At 39.9% G+C, this 23,896-nt stretch overlaps 1 long non-coding RNA gene across 19 annotated transcripts in view; it reads right to left on the bottom strand.

The window, feature by feature from the left end:
• The window catches only part of LOC135575420 (uncharacterized), a 114,321-nt gene that overhangs the window by 50,005 nt on the left and 40,420 nt on the right, over window positions 1-23,896 (bottom strand). For 10 of the 19 annotated variants that reach the window (XR_010466188.1, XR_010466166.1, XR_010466168.1 and 7 more), the window contains one exon: window positions 3,018-3,089. The exons of 6 other annotated variants lie outside the window; for them this stretch is intronic. This is a non-coding gene — a long non-coding RNA (uncharacterized LOC135575420). Of the gene's footprint in view, window positions 1-3,017; window positions 3,093-23,896 lie in introns of all 19 variants that reach the window. 3 more of the 19 variants (XR_010466191.1, XR_010466170.1, XR_010466210.1) reach the window with 1 other exon arrangement.

The raw sequence follows: 23,896 nt of genomic DNA, 5'->3' as shown, positions 1-23,896 counted from the left end.
AGCTGCTGTATTTACATTCATTCTTTGCAAATCCCTCCTTGCTGAGGACGACCTGCCACCCACACCAGGGCTCAGCACTACTCGCTGTGGTACACGCTGGGAGGAGGCTTACGTGAAGCACAGACAGCAGAGTGGGCTGGGCTGGGGAGGCTGTCAGTGGAGAGAGACAGTTCCAACACTCTGCAAGTGCTGGTGAGGGCCAGACTGCCCTATAAACACAGAGCAGGGAACTCAGGATGAAGTACTGCTCCAAGGAATTCACTGAAGTTCAGACCCCTCAGAGGAAGTGAACTTGAGTACAGAAAACACAGATCTTAATAAACCCTAGCAATACATTTAAAGAGACTCAAGGAAATTTATAGACAATGTATAGCAACGAAACTTCTTTAACACTAAGACCACGGCTTAACATTCTTTCCTGGCATTTTGTTCTCTAGAGTGTAACAACGTATAAGCATAGAAACTGATGCAAGCTAATCTGAAGGAGTTTGAAAAAATAAATGAATAAATAAAAAGATAAGAGTAGTGTTTGTTGACTGCCTCCTTTTAAGATGTCTTTTGCAGATTTCTTTTGTCAGTGCTTATAAACTGTGTTACTGATGAAGAGGTTTTATATAGGAGAACTCACTTAAGTTCAGTAGGAGAGCATAAGAGAACACTGCACTGAGGAACTGGATATTACCAGATAGCTTTCAATAATACAGGTCATTGTTTCATAAAAGATATTCTTACCCTCAATATTGGGAATTTAAATCTACTTACTTTGATTATTGAAAATTGGCCTCTGATCAAATAATATTTGAAAGCAAGTTAGTTTCTCCCTTTTTTCTCTATAATAAGAAGCAAGACCTAGAGGTATATAACCAATGTCAGCTGCAGGCACAGACAAGGTAGGTAATGCAAAGGGCAGTAACCTGTTAGGAACAGCAAGATGGACGTGACTCTGGTGCCCATTTTGTCTCTTGCAGAAGGCAAACTTTCTCTGGCTGCTGCTCATTCAGAGGCCAGAGCAGGTAAGCTGCTGGCTGTTGCCAGAAGGAGTGGCTTTACTCAACAGCACCCACTGCCAGCACCATCCCTGTTCTGGCAAAAAGGGCAGCAAGATGGGAACAGCCACACTTTAAGCAGTGATATTTAGCACTGGGAAGAGGTGACTAGCAAAGATACCGTGTTACCTGATATCAAAGGAAAGGCAGCACACAAGAGCAAAGATAAAAGGAATATGAGACCTTGCCTCACATGGACAACCTCTCCTCGAGTCTTGCTTGTACTTCATCATAAGCAGTCATGCCTTTGGTGTTAAACCTCTCAGTCTTCATTAAAATTTATCATCTCCATGCCATCATCTGAAGACTTGATTCGTTGCTGGTGCTGGGGGTTCATCCCTTCTGACTAATAGCTCACCACAGTGACTATACACACACATCGGCAGAAGAACCTTCTGCTTTACTTTGTCCATAAGAATAAATATAGTCAATCATGGCCACATTTTGCCTGTCTTCGAGGTCCGTGAAATTCAGAAATTTGGGCATCCTGGCTTTGCATCTCACACTTACAAGAACTACCTGCAAAAACCACCTCCAAAGTCCAGGATGTCTTTCCGCTGGTGTGCAGTCAGGTACCCTTCCCTGTCTAGCCTCTCACTCACCCAGCACATTTCTCCTGGCTGGAACTTAAATAAGCCTATGTTATGTACTCATATTTTCCATGTGCAGCGATAAATTACTGCAGGTATCTCAGAGCACAAAACTCCAACAGAACAAGGAACAGGTGTGTTTCAAGGTCATGCTTTTAACTGCAGTAGAAAAAGAAATAAACAAACCAACCCATCAACAAAATGTAATACTGAATGTTGAGAAGACAGAGAATTGAAGAAAGGTATCACGTACTTATCTGCTTATCTGGTGAGAGGAGTAAAAAAACAAACAAAAAACCCAAAACCCCACAACAACAACAACAACCAACAAAAACAAAACAAAAACCCCACCTTTTTAAATATTTCCCCCCTCCTATCTCAATAGGAGCTGCTCACTGGCAATTCTGTGCTTGAAAAAAAATCTTTCATTCCAACTCCTCAGCTTACAGTCCAAGTCTAAATCAAGACCATGCAGGGATTTGAAGAAATCCAAATTATATCACTTTTTTTTTTTTTTGAAAGAATCAGAAATCCTAATTATTTTTCTATCACAGTGCAGATAAAACTGTTGGAGGAAGCAAGGGAGGTAATGAGGGAAGAGAAAGAGACAAAATGAACATAAGCGCAGTCCCAGTTGGAAAGCTGACTCTGCTCTTAGAAGTTAGGACACTACACATGAATGGCAGAAGATCATTTGGACTAGGCTTGACCACAAGGCTTCCAGAAACAGCCCTTCAACAAAGTGTCCACCTGTCCACAAACTGCAAAGCAGTGTTAGGTCAGGATGTGAAAGCAGATCATAGCATTCATCTGTGTTGAGGTGTTCAAGTGAGAAGACAAGCTAACTGCAGCCTCCAATTTCTCTGCTCCATGCTATTGAGACTTAACTCAATATTTTTGCTTAAATTTAACTCCCCATGTCATATTTTCTTAGTACTCAATCACTGCACTTCATTCAACAAGTATCTGCCTCTCAGCATTTGCTCTGTGTTTTGGTGACAAAGCATCATTTATTTTGAACAGTCTCTCAAAGCCAAGCATTTTATGGAGAAGTCTGCTTCTGCAAGTGTCCTGTGGAAGGCTTCCAAATTCAAAAGCTCTTGTGTCACACAACCATCACACAAGCTCCTCTGCTGAATATGTTTCAATGCAGTTCTGTTTTGTAAAACTACATCACAGGTCTGGTTTTAACACAAAATTAGTATGTTGAATCCATTCAAATTCCTGTAAAACATCCAGTCCCACAGTGATCAGTCCTGAGGCCACAACAGCACCCGTAAGCAGTGTATAATTAGTATAAATTCTGCTAAAGTGTTAATATAGAGTACAGCAACACCCTTGCTGGCTGACATCCGGAAGTTAAGATTGTTATCTCTCTTACCAAAACTTCTTTCTTCTGAAGAAACCTGCTTCAATTTTATTTTCTGCTGCAAAGATAGATTCTGGGCAGACACTGCTGGGGAAAAAAAAAATAATTAAGAAGCAGGAGGTCACATAGCATTATAAACTACGGCATCCTACACCCTACAAATAAACAGCAGTACAAGAATACCAAAGCAGCATCTTGTGCTTATTATCATAGCATCTGCAAAAAGCAAATCCCAGCCTTGTCTGAATCAGTCTGCCAGAGAAGCTCAACATGGGAGTCTAGCAGAACCAAAATACAAATGATTAAGGTGATGATTTGCATAAGACGAAGAACAAATAGTCATATTTATTCTGAATTTCTCTGTGAAACATGTGGTGCCTGATTTATTGTGAGCATAACAGAGCAAAGTAACCTAAGGAGTAGCTTGCCTAGAAGTGTAATTTTTTTCTCAAACTTGCCCCACCAGTCCCCAGAGCATAATAGCAACTTCTTTCTCTGTACATTTAGAGCTTTCTTTGCAGCTGCAGAGACAAGGCGGATAAATATTTCGCACCCTTTTTCAGAAGAGAACAATTTTCATTGTATTAAAAAAAAAAAAGACAAGCATCCCCCTGCACATTGTCAATTTCATGAGTACTAAATAAGTGGTTCTTGTTAAGAAAGCTAAATATAACAACCCCTTTAATTATAAAATTAAATGCTGAAAACCACTGTAGCTAGGTGAGCGAGTCTCTTTCTCTGGAGACATTCAAAACCCGCCTGGACATGTTCCTGTGTGACCTCACCTAGGCATTCCTGCTCCAGCAGGGGGATTGGACTAGATGATCTTTTGAGGTCCCTTCCAATCCCAAACATACTGTGATACTGTGATACTGTGATTTAAAAGTGCCATAAACCACTCAACAGAATCCACATCTCTAAAATTAAGTAGCATCATAAACTTTAGCTTTTAGGCTCTTTTTGGGGTATTTTTGTAGCAAGGGACCCACAAGTCCAACGACTAGGACCAGAGTGACTACTTTGTACAGAATATTTACTTATTGTCAATAGGGATTTTCTGCCCTTTACAAATTGCCAGTGAGAGTTCATTCTGGTGAGAACGGTTGCTTAGCTTCACACCTATTGCAAGAGCATTTTGGGTACATTCCTGGAAGGGAAGATGCAGAATCTAGGGATGCTGATAGTGTTTCTGTAGGGGGTATTTGCAGTTGTAGAATAGCAGACACAAACTGGTAATTTTGTTTGTTTGTTTGTTTTCTCCTCAGGCATAGTTTAGGTGTGTTATGAGGTAAAGGGAACTTTGTTTGTGCTTAGGTTAATGCAAAAGGAGATTTGCCAGAGCTAGACTTGACTGTCTGTGCAACTGCTTCAGCAGTCCTGTCTCTTTATTTTGTTTTAATGGCAATAGTGGAAATAAAAGACATAAGAGGTGAGTGAAAGAACCATCACTTGGAGGACAGTACTGCAGGCTAAACATTGTGATGGTGTTTTTTCTTCCTTAAAAACAACTTCTCTGAATGTGCACATGTTGAAAAGAGGTTGCCTGACTGGGTGGTCCCAGGCCCTTACAGGTAAGGCCACAGTGTGTAATCTCATATTTTCTTGCCCCTGTTTCATCTGTACTGTAAGATAAAGTATTTGGAAAAGAAATGCAACTAGCTTTGTCATAGACTGGTGGACAGATACATCAGGCAAGTGCTGTGTCTCTTGTACGTGTACAGACTGGCCAGTACTCATCTTATTGACTTTATGTCCTGCTTTACACAGGAAAGCACTGCTATCTTTAGCTTTTTCTAGGTAGTTAAATTAACATCTCAAACCCGTCTTACAATAATTCTGCAGGGAGCTGTTGAGTTTATAGACTCACCAGTCTTATAAGGTATGGAGTATGTAATGTATCCTAAGAAATAACTGTCTGTAGAAACAGTACTTTGCACACAAGTCTGCACTGTTAATTTGCTAGTTGTTGGCTGTTCTTTTTGTTGTTAGACTGATTAGAGTACAGAACATGTTATCTTTAGTAAACAAAGTTTATAATATGTCTGCTACTACCTACGCATCTCTGAAGAGTCTGTTTGTGAAGTCCTCCTGTGATGCAGTGGAGAAAGGATCTTCACTACCAGTTCCAAATATAATACATTTAATCTACAGGGTGAGTGTACTGGGCAGCGGCCTTCGAAAGGCACTTGCAGTTTCCATTTACCATCTTCAAAGCTTATTCTGGCACATTATTGCTCTTCAGAATGAGGAAATATTGATAAAAAATATTGCTACAGGTATCATTGCTTTGTCTATGGCTTTGTGGCCTGCTGTCAATGTCTTTGAGAGAACTGTTAAAGGATCTCCAAACTTTATGGGCAACTGACTTGCCCTAGCCAGCTGGTAGGACTTAAGATGCCACTTCTTTCAGATAAGAAGTAATACGATACAATATCCGTAGAAGCAGTTCAGGATGGCATTAGGAGTTGATCAGGTAGGAGTATATGTTCAGACATGGTGTCTGTCTGTTATCTGATGACAGAAGGCTTACCTGCTGCTAACACACAAAAAGAGTGTGCTAGTACTTATAGATAAGGTATTAAGATTTCTGGGCATCCATTCTGTACCACTTAGCAGGAGATCTGAGGGGAATTTCAGAATTGCAGAGTGTCAAAAGTAGGGTGGGAAGGCAGCAGCCCGTCTTGGGTAAGAAATCTGTTTTGATAGATATGGCTGAAACTTCACACTAAGCAGTGTAGCTGGAGGAGAAAGGCTAAGGTCTGATTATGGCTTAAATTAGGTTGTCCACTTGGACGCCAGGTGAAAATGTTCACCTGAGATACAGAGATATGTTCTGATGTTTTGATGAAGCTCTCCTGAACAGACATTAAACTCCAAGAAGAAAGATGGAAAGTCGAGAGAATCACAGTGTGCAATGCAAGGACATAAATTTATAGGTGCCAATGCCCAGCTGTGATTTGGTTGGCACAATTTAGATGTAAACTGAACCTGATTCTCATGTTAGTAGATTATCCATCCCTTTCTGAGCATATTTGGTTGCCATTGTTACTATGGAGATCAAGTACAGCTTAGCTTTCATTAAGCAAACAGGAGAACCTGATGGTTCTTCAGCAAATGTATGAGAATGTGTTTTCCTTCATGTCTTGTTGACAGCAATGATGCAAGTCAAATACTGTAAATGGAAAAGCTGTCAAACTGTGCTTTCTGGCAGTGACTATGATTCAGCCTGTATACTGACTGGCCTGGATCTTAGTGTTTGTGGTCTGATATCTAAGGACAGAGCTCCTGGGGGAGAAAAAACATTTCCTCTATGATGTGAGGTAAGATGCTATTTAAAATCTGTAGGCAAACTGCCAACAAAGCTCCTTCTTTGGAGAATGCAACTGGTGCTCAAAGTCACTGTTATGGAACCTCACTGCTGGTTGCCTTTCCTATGCCATAAAATGATAGATTTTGGGGAAGATTGTGTTAGATACAAGAGAAAAGGCTGGGCAGCTTAGTGTGTAGATCACCAAAGTGATCACTGACAGCATGAGTGTGATTGTTGAGTCAGGAACAGGATCAGTAGCCACAGGTAGAAAAGGGAGCAATGCTAGATAAATACAAAAAGCTGGTAGATTGCTAATTTCTAGAATCATAGAATCATCTCAGTTGGAAGAGACCCTCAGGATCACTGAGTCCAACCATTACCTAACTCTAGCACTAAACCATGTCCCTAAGAATCTCATTTAAATGCCTTTTAAATAACCAATATGCAATCTAAGCCTCCCCTGGTGCAACTTGAGGTCATTTCTTCTCATCCCTATCACTTGCTACTTGGGAGAAGAGACTAACACCCTCCATGCTACAACCTCCTTTCAGGAAGTTGTAGACAGCAATAAGGTCTCCCCTCAGCCTCCTTTTCTCTAGGCTAAATGGCCCCAGTTCCTTCAACTGCTCCTCATAATTCTTGTGCTCCAGGCCCCTCACCAGCTTTGTCACCCTCCTCTGCACTCTCTCTAGTACCTCAATGTCTTTCACATGATGAAGGGCCCAAAACTGAACACAATGTTCAAGGTGGGGCCTCACCAGTGCTGAGTACAGGGGCACAATCACTTCTCTAGTCCTGCTGACCTTTCTGATACAAGCCAGGATGCTGTTGGCCTTTTTTGTAGTTAAAAACGTTTAAGAGTATGTGGTCGTTTTTGGTTTATCTATCTGCCTGCCATTGTAGGTAATGTTGACACTCCTTAAAGTGGAATTCTTTGCTCCTTTTTCTTCCATCAACCTCTATGCATCCATAAGGTAGGTTGGTTCTGTAATATTTTCAGTTTGACACAGGGATGTCTTGATGGAGGGAAGTATAATATTGTAATCTCATTTGTTGCAGTAATGATAGGCAGAAGGGTAGTAAAGAGGGATGATTGTGTGTGGTTTCAAGTAGTCACACGAGTACAAATAAGTGTGTGAGAGGGAAACTGGCTTGACGATGAAAGGCAATTACTGTTGTAAGACTGAAGTGATCCTGGGTATATGTTATAAATCTTTCTTCAGTAAAACACTTGGATAATGACAGACAGATAATGCTGTGCAAATCACTTTTTCCTTTAGGTTTGACCTGCCTCTCTGAACTAAAAAATGACAACTTCTTTTTCTTTCTTTTTTTCTTTTTTTTTTTTTTTTCTCTTCCCTCGGCTGAGCTTCTGCAGTCTGAGATGAAGGATCTTATGCACAAGTACAAATGCAGAAGGGTAAGTTTGTGTACCTTCTTTCCTTTTCATTTGTCAGTGAGCTTATGAGTATTTTCACAAGTTCAGAAGTTCACAAGCATTTTTTCACAAGTTCAAGACAAGAAGCCAAGGCCATATACAGAAGATAACATATTTCAAAAAACATCTACACTCACCTAAAAGCCGAGCTCTTTCCTCAACAAAAAGGAAACAAATTCAGAAAAGACCAGCTTCCAAAGACTACCAAACATTGTCCTACCTGCAGCTTTTCAGCGTCACAACCACAACAATTACTCACATACTTAAATACTATACAAACTACTGAACCAAAAATTTATGAAAACATGACTTCAAAATACAAACTACTCCTACAGCTTAAGAAAAACTAACTCCAAACTCTCCATATATCAGTTCAATGTTTTTGTTTTGTTTCTAGACACTGGCTCAGAGTTTACATAGCTTTGCTGATGACTAACATTAGATTGAGTGTTCAGTGAAGCAATAAAAATAAGTCATCCCCCATTATAATAAATAGCAGAAAGTAATTGGGGTCTTTTTATAGACTTCATGGCTTAGCAATAAGCACTTCACTGAGCATGATTCTAGTTAATGCCTCTGATAAATTTATTAGCACCAGCATGTCATTCAGGTGACCTCACTTGAAAATCAACATTTTGGTAGTTAACACTTGTGTAAGAAAGGGTTCTAAATCCAAGTAGTTATTCTTGATCCTTCATTAAGACAGAAGGTGCTAGAGTTAAAAGAAGGGTGGGGAAGACAAACCCAAACCTCACAAAAACTCTGGACCAAATTTTGGGTCCAAGTTGAGTATTTTTCCAGGATAAAACAAGATAATCAGTGATAAGTCTGTCCCGTTTACTTCCAAATGGGCCATACCACAATTTTATGTACCCTGGAGAAATCCTGCTGTCTTATTTTTCTGTGCTACATTAGCAAGATTGCTATGATAGTACTGCTTTGACTTGCGAGCTTAAAGATAAATCTACTTCCAAATGTAGATAGGCTCTGAAGCCTTAGTAACAGACTTCAAGAAAAAATGCTAAAGCTTTTGTTTGGAGCCAAGAGAAGCAGAAGCAGAGTGGTAAAAAAACAAAAACAAAAATCAAACAAACAAACCTCGACACAACACAAAAACCCAGAACCAAACCAAACAAACAAACACATTCTTCTCCTCCTCCTTCCCCCCTCTCCCCCCCCCCCCCAAACAAACAAACAAAAACCAAAACAAAACCTCACAACACAAAACTTCAACTCTGGCAGCTGAAATAGCTAACAATTAGCCCTCTGTACAGCTGAGTGCACAGTCACCTTGGACTTAATTTCCCTCCCATAATGATGCAGAACCACCAGTATGCAGACCCACAATAAACATGTCTGCATTCCAGGCATGCCATGATGCCAACATTAGAGAGAATTTAAAAATAAATTTAGAAACAATTGTAAGTTGAAAAATCCCTGCACAGAGCTGCAACAGTCACATCTGCCTCTTTGTCCACAGCCTGCAGCAACACCTGGCAAGGCAGGCAACCCTTGGCAGAAGCAAGGTGTACTAGAGCCCCAGGACAGAACATTTCCAACCCACTCCCAGCTGTTTGTGGGCTGCTCATCCTACAAAGTGAGAGAAAACCCATGTTCCTTTCCACAAAGGCTAAAACAAACTCAGAAAGGCTTAAAGTATCCTGGCCACTTTAGATGAACAAACTGAAATACTGTGTTGGTGTGGGTTGCTCTATCATTCCAAGGTGATTTTTTTCAACCCATTTATTGCCTAGATTGCCCAGGTCTTGAGGCAATCAAATAATTTTCAGAGATGGAAATCTGTTATAAATTTTGCAGAAGTACCATGTCTTGAGTGCAAGCCCAGAACTTCATCAGAAGTTGTAGGGCAAATTTGCTTGCAATTTGAGTTGCACGACAGTTTCTCACAAATAGCAGCTTCTTTACCCCAGTTTTCTTGCATGTAAACTCATTTGCAGTCAGATCTGGCTAACCACCATTGACACATGTTTCAGTCATGACCTTTTCTCCTTTCTTTACCCAAACAAACATAAATTTGATGCCTGAGCACTTCTTTTTGCCGACAGAATATTTATAGGAAACCTAGTGACAGAGAGTTGATGGAGTGCAGACCATTCACTCCATACAAGACATCCAGGTAGGAAAGCAAAAGAAACTTGCATTAGACTGTTACACATAGGAAAACGAATGGGTGGTATGGTCAACGTAATCCTAGACCATTAGAAGATACCGTGGCATTTCCAGCACAATGGCCAAACACAATTATCCACTCATCCATCATGTGCTTGACAAGAGCCATAAAGAGGCCAGGAGGACCGAAAGGTATTCCTCCTGAAACTACAGGGATTGCATAGGGCTGGACAGGTAGTCATCAGGCCCTCACAGAGAAGTGAGCTAATTTACATTAGCTGATACTTGCCTCCCACTGAGTGGGACCCAAGTTAGTCATCTGTCTTCCACTCAGGACACATTTCAGAAGCAGCATCTCAAATCTTCTGCCTGTAACTTGCATTTAAGTTAGGATTTTCCAGTGCAAACCAAAGTGCTGGATCTGAGCTTTATTCCCTCCTGGATGGGCCCATTTGTTTCTCCTCTCCCCTCATACTCTGTGGAAGCCATACCTGAGTCTGTCTTCTTGGAAGACAGGGATCAGTCACTCTTAAATAAAAGTACGAAGGGAAATATAGAGCAAAGTTAGATTAGTCTTTTAATGAGGTTACATAAAAGAAAAAATGCACATATTACAGTGAGTTACAGCATAAAGTGACTCCTGTGGAGCCAGATCCTGATCTTACTTTCAACAACAAAAATAGAGTAACTAAACATCTGACAATCAGCTTGGCTGCCTCTGAAAGTGGGAGAATGTTGGGGTTTTTTTGTTTTGTTTTGCTTTAAATTTAGAAATGAAATAGAAAGGATGAGGGGGAGATGAACAGACAAGAGAGAGGCCCCACCTCTGACACTAAGACTGCCTTAGTATTCTTTATAAGAGACATTTTCACATCATCCCTATCAATTTAAATAATTATGCACAATGCACTGAAGAAAGTAGGCTTCAAGAAAGTACCAGCAGGTAGGTGTTTTTCTCAATTCACCAATCCAGGTAGCTGGAGAACAATTATGCATTAACCAGCCCAGTTAAATCTCCTGAAAAGCCTTTTGGCCCTCCACCCACTGCACACAAACACTTCCATGTGCATCTGGCTACCCAAGATTAAAGGACAAAACTAAATGAAGACAAAAGGGTCTCTGCCATTTCATAATCCAAAGCCTGCCATCCTGCAAAGGCATACTAGGAGCTGGATGCAGTCCAGTGAAGACAACGAGTACTGTGCATGCAAACCCAAGCTAAGGACCTTGGATACAGAAGGAATGCCAGAGAAGCTGAACTGCTGTAGTGTCACTGTTGCATGCCCAGACATTTACTCCCACAAAAATGGAGGCAAAAGGCCAAAGAGGGGAATATTAAAGTAAGAATCTGATTTGCATGCTGAATCTCACTTGTGTTCCTGGCCATTATTTTCCACATTTTCCCACATCTCTCTAATAAAAAAGACAACAGACCCACAAAAATTTTAATGTACACCTCTATCTGTCACCATTCTGATACTATTTCAACCAGAGCACGGAAACTTGCCTCTGTGAGGCCCAATGCTTAGCACTGCCAGCACACATATGCCCTTACTTATGAAAAGGACTATAACTTGTGGCAGCCTTCCTGCTTGGGTTGGGTCAGTGCCTGACTCACCCCAAGTACAAAAATCCTCCCCTCTCTGCTGATCCCCCAGCAGCCAGTGCTTGTGGTCAGCAGACGTTAATTCAGCAAGACATTAACACGAAATATATTACCCGTATCCTCATAGCCACCCAGCCCCTGGGCTGGGTTTTGGTGGCATCCCCTGTCCCCAGGATCTTTGTGCAGGGTGAGGTACCTGATCCAGGTCCCATTCCTGCAGCAGTTCCTGCCTCCCCTGTTCCCACTTTCAGAGGCTCCAAGGCTCCATCACCACCAGTGGGCATCGGCAGCAGGTGGAGGTCCTGTTGAGGGGACTCAGGGCAGGAGACTGACCCGCTGGTGCCCTTTGGACTCTGACATGGGCAGCACAAGCACTGCATCAGAAGCAAGGGCACTGTGCAAAAAGGGAGGCACAGAGAGGGAGGGGGGTCAAACATTCAGGGAAAAAGCTGAAAAATGAAACATAAAAGGATCGACTGACTTAACTAAAATCACACAGGGGACCTGCAACAGAACTGGAGGCAACACCTGAATCCCAAAGCCTTGCTGTAACACCCTGCCTCCTTCAGAGGAAGCAACCAACACCCACTCTGGCAGGCACAGGATGGTCACTTGATGGATAGCAATGACTTTCTGATCTTCAGGTCTTCAGCCTACTCTGCTGGTAATCACCTTAACCTGCAGAGCCACTGTGTGTTAATGATTAGTGTACTGTACAGAAAAATATCCTCAAAGCCACTTTGGCACAAACAGAGCACCTTTTACATGTCTCTTTCAAAACCCAACATCAAGCGTAACAAAAGAAAACATTATGTTGTTACATGGAAGCTTATGTGTATGTTCAAGAGGCATATAATGTTATATAGAGAGATTTTTGGGGGGTACTTTAAATGTTTCTCAAACATTTTTTTACTCTCAGTTTAGAAAATGTATAATTTACTTTCCAACATAAACATATGCTTCTGGTCCTTATTTCAATGTTGACTATATACCTTGGAATTCGAGTGGTTCTGGGCAAAGGAAACAACCAGCCTAAGTCTGAAGTCTTGTTTCCTATCTCGTGTCTGATTGACTAGCAAATTACTTTAGAGGACAGGAGCTTAACTTCTGTTCACATGAAGTCATAGCTATTCCTGAAGGAATGCCTTTATTCCTGTTGCCCATTTGAAAAGTCAGAATGTACTGCACTGCATAAAAATGATTTACAGTTGTAGCTTAAGGAAACAGTTTTTGAAGTAGATCTAAACTAGGTTTAAACATCCCTCACACATCCCAGCCTGAAGGAGCACCCTAGAAACAACCTTTAGCATTTTGGAAACATTTGCTACTAATTATGCATTCTTAGAACAATAACACACAGCTCCATGCTTTACAGAAGGAGGCCAAAAGCAGCCTCAAAAGTAAGCCTTAGACTTTAATTTAAACCAGTACCGTACAAAATCTCAAATATACATTGCAAAAACTTCCCAAAATGCTGGTCTGATTAATGGCTCTGAAAACTTGTAAAAGCTCAGCTGTCAAGCTTTAGAATGTAGGCTGGCAAAAAACTCATGTAGAGCAGCTAAAAAAAAACAACCCTTTGAAAAGCTTTTCCCTGTACCTTAAGCAGCAGCAGCACAACACAACAGCACAAAACAAAACTCCCAAGAGCCACAGGGCTCACTCTGTACAAGCTCAAGGGCTTCAATACCTGCTTCCAGCAAGTTACTCAGGCCCCATGACAGGCCACTCTGTCCCAGCAAGACTTCCCTCACCATCAGCCAGCCTTCCATAACTCAGCTGCTCACATTCCTGTACACATTCCTGTCTTCTCCAGCCAAATTATCCCCTATTACTGCTTGGGCTACTTTTAGCCTTCAAGTGCTCTTCTATTTTCCTTGATCCTAAGCAGGAGGCAAAAAAGAAGCACGCACAGAAGAAACACTGTCCTTTCCAGATTCCTCTTGTTTTTATTCTCAGATTCTTTTGCCTCAACAAGCAGCCAAGCTGTACCCCAGCTCGTCTGCTTGAGCGGAGAGATTGCATGAGTTGACATCCAGAGGTCCCTTTCAACCTCAGCCCTTCTGTGATTCACATTAGCTGTGCTTAAAATAGAAATTTATCATGGATATCCCTTTCCTGTGAAGCAGGGCTTGGTACCCTCAGCAGTAGCCCCAGTGAAGATGTATTGACCGGAACTCTTCTAGTAAAAGATTCTGGAAGACTGGACATCTATCCAACATGAACTTGCATCTTAAGGCAGAATATCACCTGACAGGGATGTCCCTAGCTGAGAAAATGAGAGGGTGGGGTATGGGGGTGGGTTTTTTTTTGTTTGGTTGGTGTTTTTTTTTCATTTTAAATTTAATTTCCTGCTCTTCTCATTCAACAGTATTTAACATTTCCTAGATAATTTTTAGTGATTCAAATATCTGTGGACACTACTTCCGTGACACCTTTTCAATTTTCTTCATGAAAGGAGAAGGAAGGTATTATTAAACTATTTTTGTCTTTAGCGCAAGAGTTGCATTGGCTTAGAAACTTCAAAAGTAATAGGAGAGCAGAATGACAGAAAAGAGAAAAGATACCAGCTTACTGGCATTGACTCTTAAATATTTCAATGACATAAATGATGGCAGAATTTATTTTACTCACAGAAAGTGACAATATGAGAAACATCAAGGAAGTCAAAAAGGCCTATTGTTTGCTGAGGCTTGAGTTTCCTCCCTTGGGCTTAACAGTGAATTTCAGCATCACAGGCTTTCTAGTTCTCTGTGCATTTAAAAGCAAAAAAGAAAAAGAAAATAGTGGGGTTTTTTTTAGCATGTAATGCACTGAGAAAAGAATGTTCTCTTTAGGGGATCAGCTACTATGTCCCCTGCCATGAGACTGAAGCCTGTTCATAGTACTGCAAAACTATTACTGTAATAGAAAAACTAGCCCTGTGTTCCCCTGGGTCTGATGGCTAGTTTACTGCTGAATATCCAGCATGTCTCATCTGATTTCCATTTGTCAATGCTGACCTGTCAAACCACAGTGCTTCTAATATCCTACGGAAAGGAGGGATTAAATCCTTTATCTCCCACACCAAAATACCACGTGGTGAATCACTGCCTCAGCTACTGTAAAAAGCTTACTGAAAACCCAATATCTGTGTGAAGGGCAGAAGGGCAGAGGAGAAGAAAGGAGGACCTAGAGGCCTCCTAGAGACCCAGATTTTGATACTCTTATAAAGAAAAGCTCAGAGTTTGGTTCAGTGTTTCAGCAAAACACTGAACCTGCAACTGCTTGATGATTGTAGTGCTATGTATCCTAATTTTACTTGGAGGATTCAGTTAGCTGTTGATGTGAAGAAAAAAAACCAACAAAACAAAACAAAAAAATGCTGTATCTGAGCTTCCCCTAGGGAAAAAAAAAAAAAAAAAAAAAAAAAATCTTTGATCTGAGTCTTCTGGCGCCTTGGGAAAATCTGAATTTCAAGTGCTACAGTTCTGGTCAGCCCCACCCTAAATCTAGCATTAAACTTGGATTCTCCGAGTTCTGTGTTATCTTGAGATCACATAGTTATTGAAAAAAAAAACTGATGGGCTTGAACAATTTTATAATTATGTCAAAATAAGGAATTTTTCCTTGTGCTTCAGGAAAAAAAAAATACATTCTGGAGAAACAAGGCTTCTACTCAAAGGCAGCTCAAGATTCCATCAAATTATGGGCTTTGTTTTATGAAACAAAAAGTGTGTTTTTAAATAGCAAATATTTTTGCTTCTGCAGTATATCACAAATCTGGCACGTATGTTATACAACTAGAGTTTCTTGCTGATGTGTTTGGAAATGATTGGGATATCTAACCATCTGAAAAATGATGCTAATAAACTTATTCAGACATGACCTTTATGACAGACAGAGAGCTGGCCTTTTCCACAGAAATGTTAATAATTGTCACCAACAAGTATACTGTGTACAATTATTATGCCATTAGATGAAGGCTGAGGTGACACAGCTGTTACAAGGTTGAACTATACAACTAGAAATACAAAAAGGGACAAAATTTGCCATCAGATCTGAAACTAATGATAATCAGATCATTTGCCACTGCATTATTTAAAACATACCTGATGGTGCTAATTCTCGGAGATACACTAGTAGTGCTTCTGAGTTTTGGCTTTTTTGGGCTAAACCAAAAACAGAGCTTCTGTTACCCAGTCCGTTCTATTGTTTATGCATACAGAAACTTCCAATTTACAAAGAACTCCTTCCTCCTCTGACATTGTTCAACCTCTGTGTTTAAGAAAATCATACTTGCAAACAGTCACAGTCAATATTCAAGCGGTGAGGCTTCCTGTTATTTATGGCTCTTCACAAGTCTCTTCAGTGTTTCCAGGGACTTTTCTTAATTAACCCCGTCCTGTGCCTCAATCAACAGTAAGCACCAGCCTGTGTTTTCTCAGTATGATTCATGTGCAATTGGTTTTACAGGTGACATTAAGACTGGAAATACAGACACCAATAAGGCTGACACAAACTGCAAAGCAGGCAAGTGCCATTAAAGTACTGTGAGCAAGAGTCAATAAAGGGGCATGCGATACTAATGGCCGCAACATACCCCTAGAAGCAAATAAAAATACACAGCTCACAATAGGTGGGAGATGAAACAAGCAAATGCACTAGATGATTTAAAGGAAATTTATTTCCCTTTCATCTCCTTCTTACTATCCCAAGTTTTGGAGTTGTCTGTTTTCTCCTAGAGGTAATCAAGTTCTGTTACTGTAATGCTAAAGGTAAACAGAGAGAGCAGAGGTTCTTCTGTTCCCAACAATTAATGACTCTTTTCTCTTGCAGCCAGCAAAACAGGGCTTAGGGTACAAATCAGGGCTCATATGTGTTTTCTGGGACAAGTACCAGTTTTAAGTCTCATTTGTGTTATAGAAAAGGTTACATTTCACCCCCTTGTACAAATGAAATGGTATTGTGTTACAGAGGTGTGGTGTTATAAGCATGCGAACAGCATGAAACAGCAGCATCTGCTACCTATTGTGGAGTTTAATTACAACCATTATCATGCTCTTTTTGTTTTCTCTTACAAAAAGTTTATACCTTAAGAAGGAGCATCAGGGTCAGCAGATGATTCATGTAAATGCCAAAATGCCAAAAGCTCTACTGTTTTATTTATAAAGGAGTTTTAATAAGTATTTTAGAAACCTGTGGAAGAACAGCCTGAAAGCAAGGCCATCTCTCCTAGTTTTGATATCCACACAGTAGACATGTTCCATAAGTTCCAAAGAATTAACTGTCCACCATGTCTGCATCAGTGTGATCCATCCAAGGCATCATAACTTTTTGTGGTTCGATCTGCATAGCTGGCTTTGTGAGTCATCTATGATGTATTTGGAAAAGGAAATAGGCTGAGGAAGTGGTGAAACAAAACATGATAATCCCACAAGTTGTCAATAACTAGGTAAGGAAGGAAAGCTAAGAAAACCATTCAGACCTATGTAAGAATGCACAGAGGAACACATTTTCTCCACTACCTTTATTCCGTTCATGCTATTCCATATTTTAGACTAGTTTTACATTACTGGTAATACCAACCTGATTTAACCAGTGGCCCAAACTGGCAGGTAGATGAAGATCCTAAGACAGTATAAGTTGAGCCTTCCAGTGAGTATGAGAATAAATACATGAAAGTTTATATATATGTATTTCTTTTTTTAACTGGGAAAAAGTTAGCTGTAAATAAACATATGTTGATCAGAAATTTCCCCTTGGGAACATATTTGTTCAGAGTGTCACATTGCACAAAAATGTATATCTACACTATTTTTTTCCACAGAGAGGGAAGAGGAATATTTTTTTCAGCATCCTTAAAAGGGAAGAAAATGATCTGGTTATGAAGTTTTCTGAAGCAAATGTTTTTGCCTTACTAGTTGAAGTATGATTTTTTAAAAAACTTTAAAATTTATTTTACACAAACGACATTGACAGAATGAACCCAAAATGATTCCATGATTCTATGATCTCAATATTATTAATTTACCTGAAGTTATTGTAGAATCTTGTCTCCTGAAGTATCTTAATGTTTTGGTTAAGTTTAAAATGAAAAAAAAAAAAAAAAGAAATTAAAAAAAAACCCAAAACAAAAACCCAAAAGACACCGTAATTTTTCTGCCTATTGGAAGATTTAAGTTATCAGAACTTTGGGTGGTTTATCACAAGTGATCTCACCAAGGTGTAGTGCTACATTCCAAGTTTATTATTCTGACTTTCAAGTGTCGTGACATATTTGACTTCTATGTTAATTAATTGATATGTTTAAATAAAAGAGGAGAAATACTGTACTTTGCAGAAATATGTTCTGTTTCAAAGCTAGCCTGAGTTTAACAGCAACAGGAGGAGGACTTTACTGTAATGAACATTTTGAAAAAAACAAAACCAAATAACAAAACAAACAACAACAACAAAACACTAGCACTGAAACAAAACAACAACAAACCCAAACAAACGGACAAACAAATGCAGTTGAAAGACGCATATAGCAAAGTATAGACATTCATTCTTTGAAGGCCTTCTGTAATAACATTACACAATTATCTGCACCAGTAGAGCAACGTGTATTCACAAGTTCAGTTATTACCTTAAATGTGATGAAGTCTTCATTTTTGGTAACTCAGAAGGCCACACAGTTAAGCTCTGTGTCTTCAGTTATTCCTGCACAGGCAATGCCCACAAGAGTCCATCACCTCCTTTGGCCCTCAGCATACCAGAAACCAACACAATGTCTCCGAAGCGGAGATGTCTCTCAGTGTGGGGTTTCCAGGTTCCAGAGGCTGCCAGAGACCTAGCAACCCAATGGCCAGTACAATTTTACAACTGCTTAGAGTTCTTAGTCAAAAGGCAGAGTAAACAAGGCTTATAAATCCTTATTTATACTCACGTTGATTTGGGGCTCCCTCACCTGCTTCCTTCTCTTTGTGATGGTATTTACTATATGTTTCCACCTATGGAATTCCTCAACTCATTTAAAATATGCTTTTCTTCATACATCACAAATATTTTTAAAAATTGCCATATCAGATTTCTTAATAAAGAAACTATCACCACTGCTTAGTGTCCCCTTGATAAGTGAATTTCAAAGAAAGGAAAACACAAAAACTTACAAGTAAAATTAATCTTCTGTAGTTTTCCCTTCGGTAGCAGCTGCAACTATAAAGCTGTGTTTGTTCTCCTGTGAGGTACTGCATTAAAACATAAATCTGCAATGATCCCAAGTAGATCACAAGGAAAGAGAAACAGTTTGTTGACATAAATAAGAAGCTTCTGTTAGCTTCACTCCCATGACTCAGGGGTGTCATCTTCAAGGAGATATCTCTGACAACTTTTTCTGAGCTGTAGCAAGACATAAGGGAAAGCTGAATATAGAAGCAAAAGGTTTCAGAATATAAGTGAGGTAAAAATGCTTGAGTACTTTTCCAAAACAGCGGGACAGGTGAACAGAAGAAAGAACCTTTTCAATGTGTCCCCTATGGATGTCAGATTTTTCTTCTCTGCATTTTCCTTGTACATTATAGTTAGGCTTCCAGAATGAGGCAAGACAGATTATATAAGATCTTTTTGGTGTTAAATCCTCATCTCTTTGTCTTAGCCTCTGCCACACAGGGCACTGGCTGAATCCATTGCAGCAGTGATCAGATACTGGTCACAACAAAAGAGTCACTAGACAGGAGGATCTGTTAAACAGCATGGTCTCTAATGAGTGGAAGGAGCGGTTAGTAGTGTTAAATAAAAAAATGGATCACTTTAATAGCCAAAGAGAAGTAAGCAAGTAAAATTTATATAAGATTAAACGCAAGGAATTGTGATCAACAGATTCCAGAAAAATAAAACTGATGCAATCATCCTTTGAAAACAAAGAAAAAAAAAAGTTTAATGGCTTTATAGACTTGAGCATAGTAGCAATGTGCTGATTTATGCTTCTCTTGCATCAGTACTTCCCCTCCCTTGCCCCTTGCACACCAGTGGCAAAATGTTTTAAACACTAGTAAAATGGGACACTTTTGAGCAGTGTTGTCATTCCCACAAAATGTAATAATAAATTTGCCTTATCTTTAAACAAGTCATAACAGAGCTACTAACACAGAGTACAAATCATAAAATGAGCAAAGATAAAAACATCTGCAAATGTCTTTCTGTGATACAATGCCTTTTCAAGAGTTGTCTAGGCTAGATTGAAGAGCAATGTGATAACATCTATTTAGAGACACGTCAAACTGCTCAGTCCATGTCCGAGCTTAAACTTGCCCAGAATCTGAGCAAAGGCAGTTATGAGGTTAGGTGCTGGCCCATCATTACATTTCATTGTGGCTCACATAAACATCAGACACTGAAGTAATTAAACATATATTTAATCCTCATGTAAAATAATGAAGATAACTGTCATAGCTAGAAAAAAATACTTTAAACAGCCACAGGCAGCTAAGAGCTTGAATTATGGGAAACATCCAACTGGAACTAGTTGATGCCAACAAAACTCTTTTCATTTGGAAAGGTCTCTGGCATAAATTTCAGGATTTCTGAAACAATGTACCTGAAAGCAATGTGATGGTGGGACCAGAATCTAATACAGTGCATTGAGGAAAAGAGATATAATGATATTTACATAACTAAAAGGTGCATATACAGAACAGCTTAGCTAAAAATCATGAAGACTCCTGAACACCAGATAAAGATATTTGTGGGAGTACCAAATGGAAATCTCATCTTGTTTGTCTACTGCTTTTTCGAAGGGGAAAAAAGAAAGAAAACTGTAACTACTCTGTTATTATTTTTCCTGCTTTAGTATGCATCATCATCACACACACACACGATTCTCCCCCTGCTTTTCCTCTGGGTCTTGAGTAAAGTATCTGAAATGCTTATATAAATCTGGCTCTAGTCAGCGATATTTGCTTGTGGGGCTCATTGTTTAGAAGTAAGATAACTGTCAAAATCCATTCAGAAATAAGCACCCTCCAAAACCTGTATGAGACTGAGTTTAAATTGTGCTAACTTCCTGGGACCTCTCCAGACATATCTGTTCTTATCTCCTTTCCTTGGAGTGACATTCACAGGAAACAAACTTTTTCAAAGTCTACAACAGTGTTCTCTCAGTACCATACTGCAGGTTTAGACTCTGATACTGCACTTTTCCTCATCTCACACAACCCACTGAGATCATGAGCAGCCACAAGACGTAATCAGGAAAGGACTCAGTCCTGGCATCAAGAATACCCACCAATTGGGACAAAAGAAGAGCTTTGCCATTGGATTAGCAAATAATCTTTGTGTGTGTGTGTGTGTCTGTCTGTCTGTCTGTCCATCTAATTAATCCCTTTGCTTAGAAGAGTCAAAAAAGTGCATACGTCTTTCCTGTGGTTATAAATACATTCCCCCAAATAAAATATATTCCAAAGCACCAAAGATGCTTACCTGTGATATAGGATGAGGAAAAGTGAAGATTCAGGATACTGGGCACTAGGCTGGAGATGAGAACTCCGAGACCTCCATGTTCTGTTAGATTGGCTACCTCGTTTCTATTTTCTTCTTCATTTTTCTCAGTTGTAAGATGGGAAACTGCAGTCCCAGTCTCGGGGTTGGTGTGAATAAGAATTTGAATAGGGTTCAGCTTAACTATAAAGAGAGAGCTTGACTTTGTATTTCATGCTGAGGATGCTCAGCATCAATTTTACATTCAGCAGAAACATACATACCTGAAACCAATAGGTCTGTCCTGAGACATCTGCCCATCCATCAGCAGGATAGGCTGCACACATTGACACTCCTCATACAGATTGCACATGTGAAATGTTTTGGTTTGGTTTGGTTTGTTCTGTTTTCAGATAATGATTACACTTCAGGAGTTTCTAATTATAAAAAACAAGCAGAATATAATCTGTCCATGCACTAGGCAGGTCTTACTAAGATTATTCTCCTTAAAAGGAAATGTTTGAAATTTGTCACGAAAATATGCATAGTACAAAGTAAATAATAAATTCCTGGACAGACAGAGGTATAGGAATATTTAATAGATTAATTTCATTACACAGCTAACATCTCATGCCTCCCAAGCAGAGGAGTAATCTGCAACTGGAAAAACATTGTGGGTTGGTGGTAGTGGTAGGGGTATGGAGGGGAAGTTGTTGGGCTCTTTTCAGAGGAGATACATTATCAAATTAGAATCCTTAGCAATACATGAGATGTATTTCAATACACAGGGTAGATTAATAAACCATTTGTCGAGGGTTTAGATTGCGGGGTGACAACAAAAACCCTGGCAGATGTATTGTTAACCTCCTCTCCCCTCTGCCACTTCCCCCTTTTTGCCCCTCCCTCTCCCCCCTTCCCACTAAGGACAGGCGATCAGGAGGAAAAGAAGGACAGAGAGAAGAGAGTTGGAAAAAAGTTAAAGATGTTTTACTAATGCTACTAATAAGAATAGAGAAAATAATACAAAATATACAAAAACAATCTTGAAAGTCTCAGCAACTGCAGAGCTGGCACCCAAAGTCCTGGATTGGACTCTGCAGCTGGATTCAGTCTCTCACTAGGCCTCAGTTCACAGGGACGACTAGCAAGATCCTCTTCTAATGTCAGCCATAAGCAGAAGGGAAAAGGGACGAGATCCTCGTTGTAACAAGTAGTTCCAAGAAATGTTTGTTCATTAAAGCTCCTGGAGATGTTTGTTTGAGGTCTGAGAAGTGTTTGTATGCTTACTTGCTTTGTCCTGCTTGATGTATTTACCTAACAAGGAGATGTTTGTTTGAGTTCTTACTTGCTTTGTTCTGCTTGATGTATTTACCTCATAAGTAACCAAAGTAAGGTGATCGAAACTGGCTACGCAGCAGTCAACCTCACATGATGCAAGGCACACCGTGAGAGCCTTCAGCATGAGTGAAAAGTTACACCCAGAAGCTGTGGACCAGAGATGGACTATAAGAAGCAGAGAACTGAATCAGCTGTGTGCGTGTGCCGCAAGGGAGACTGAGGTCTCTAGGCCGCAGCCAGCGCTGTCTTTGCTTATTGCTTGATTAAAAATAAAACTTTTGTTACTTACAAGACTAAGTCGAAATTTATTACACTCATGATCTCCCACTTTTTATATGAAGTATTCAAGTAAATGGAATGTTATACACAGTTGGTCAGTTTCTTGGTCACTTGTTTCTTTTTGCCCTTCTCACGAGATGTCCATCCATGCTTATCAATAACTTTGCATTCGATTGTCATGTTTACCAAAACGTGTATCTGGATCTCCAGGAAAATGCAGCTAATATGAAGGCTTTAGCTGACAGACAAAATTCACTAAAAGAGAAACTAGTTTTTTAACAAAACCAGGACACCATTTGAAACCTAATCTTCACATCTGCTTTGTTCTAAACTCTAGCTGTGAGATAAAGCACTGGAGTAGGGAATACAGAAAGTTTATATCAAAAGCAGGTTATACTGCTTGTAGGTATTATAAAACCACAAACCATGCCTGCTACTTTAACTCTGGTAAGCACATCTTGTGTTCAGTGATGCAGTTTCCAGACATCATGCCTGTCAGTTCATTTGTTATTCCCTCAGTTCCTCCACCCTGGTCCTGTCTGAATGGTTCTTTTTAACTTTGTCAGAGGATTTCTAGCACACCACATATGATCCCTGTACCTGCTGCTATATAAAACCAGTTTTTCCCAGAGATGTATAATAGCAGGAGATATGCAGGGACCTTCATTCTGCATGGCAGTGGGCTCTGTTAGCCTGACTAGCAAAACAAGCTAGATCATTTCACTCAGGAAAGTCAATTCAGCATAATTCACAACTGCTTTTCTTTTTAATGGTGGGCAGGATGGGGAGGCAAGCTGAGGCACTGCAACACAGAAGCCCACTGTGTTTCACTGAGGAAACAAGCAGCTTTTAGTCTTGCAAGGTGCTTGTGTGAACAATAGAAAATTTAAAACAAAATCCCATTTGGGAATGAGCATGCCACATTGAAAGCTCGATGAAAATGGTTTTGAGACAAATCTGGTGTGACTGCCCATAAGCAGGGTCAGCCACACAGAGCTACAGCAATCGGCACATTTATGTGCACCCCAGAACATGAAATGGTGGCATTTGATCTCTGATCACACTTCTTTTAGTTGGCTATGCCCACCATCAGAAGGGCACAGAACTGGGATATGCTCATAGTCACGAAGTTCCTTTGAGTCATAAGATTTCATTGAAAAGTTTCTAGTGCCTGTGTTTACCAGAATAACTTCCTAAACCTGGAGCATATCCAAACTGAAGAAGGCTGTTGCCTTGTTTATCTCACGATTGTGGAATTCTGAAGTCTACTGAGATTATTTATAGATGAATATTCTTTTTTTTATTACTCAGCATTTTTGCAATCCAAACCTTCTCTGGTAGTATCCCAACTT

This window comes from Columba livia, chromosome 1, assembly GCF_036013475.1.
Source record: "Columba livia isolate bColLiv1 breed racing homer chromosome 1, bColLiv1.pat.W.v2, whole genome shotgun sequence".
In the NCBI taxonomy this organism is placed as follows: domain Eukaryota; kingdom Metazoa; phylum Chordata; class Aves; order Columbiformes; family Columbidae; genus Columba; species Columba livia.
The sequence above is the reverse complement of the archived record's forward strand: the minus strand, read 5'-3'. Positions and strand labels throughout refer to the sequence as shown.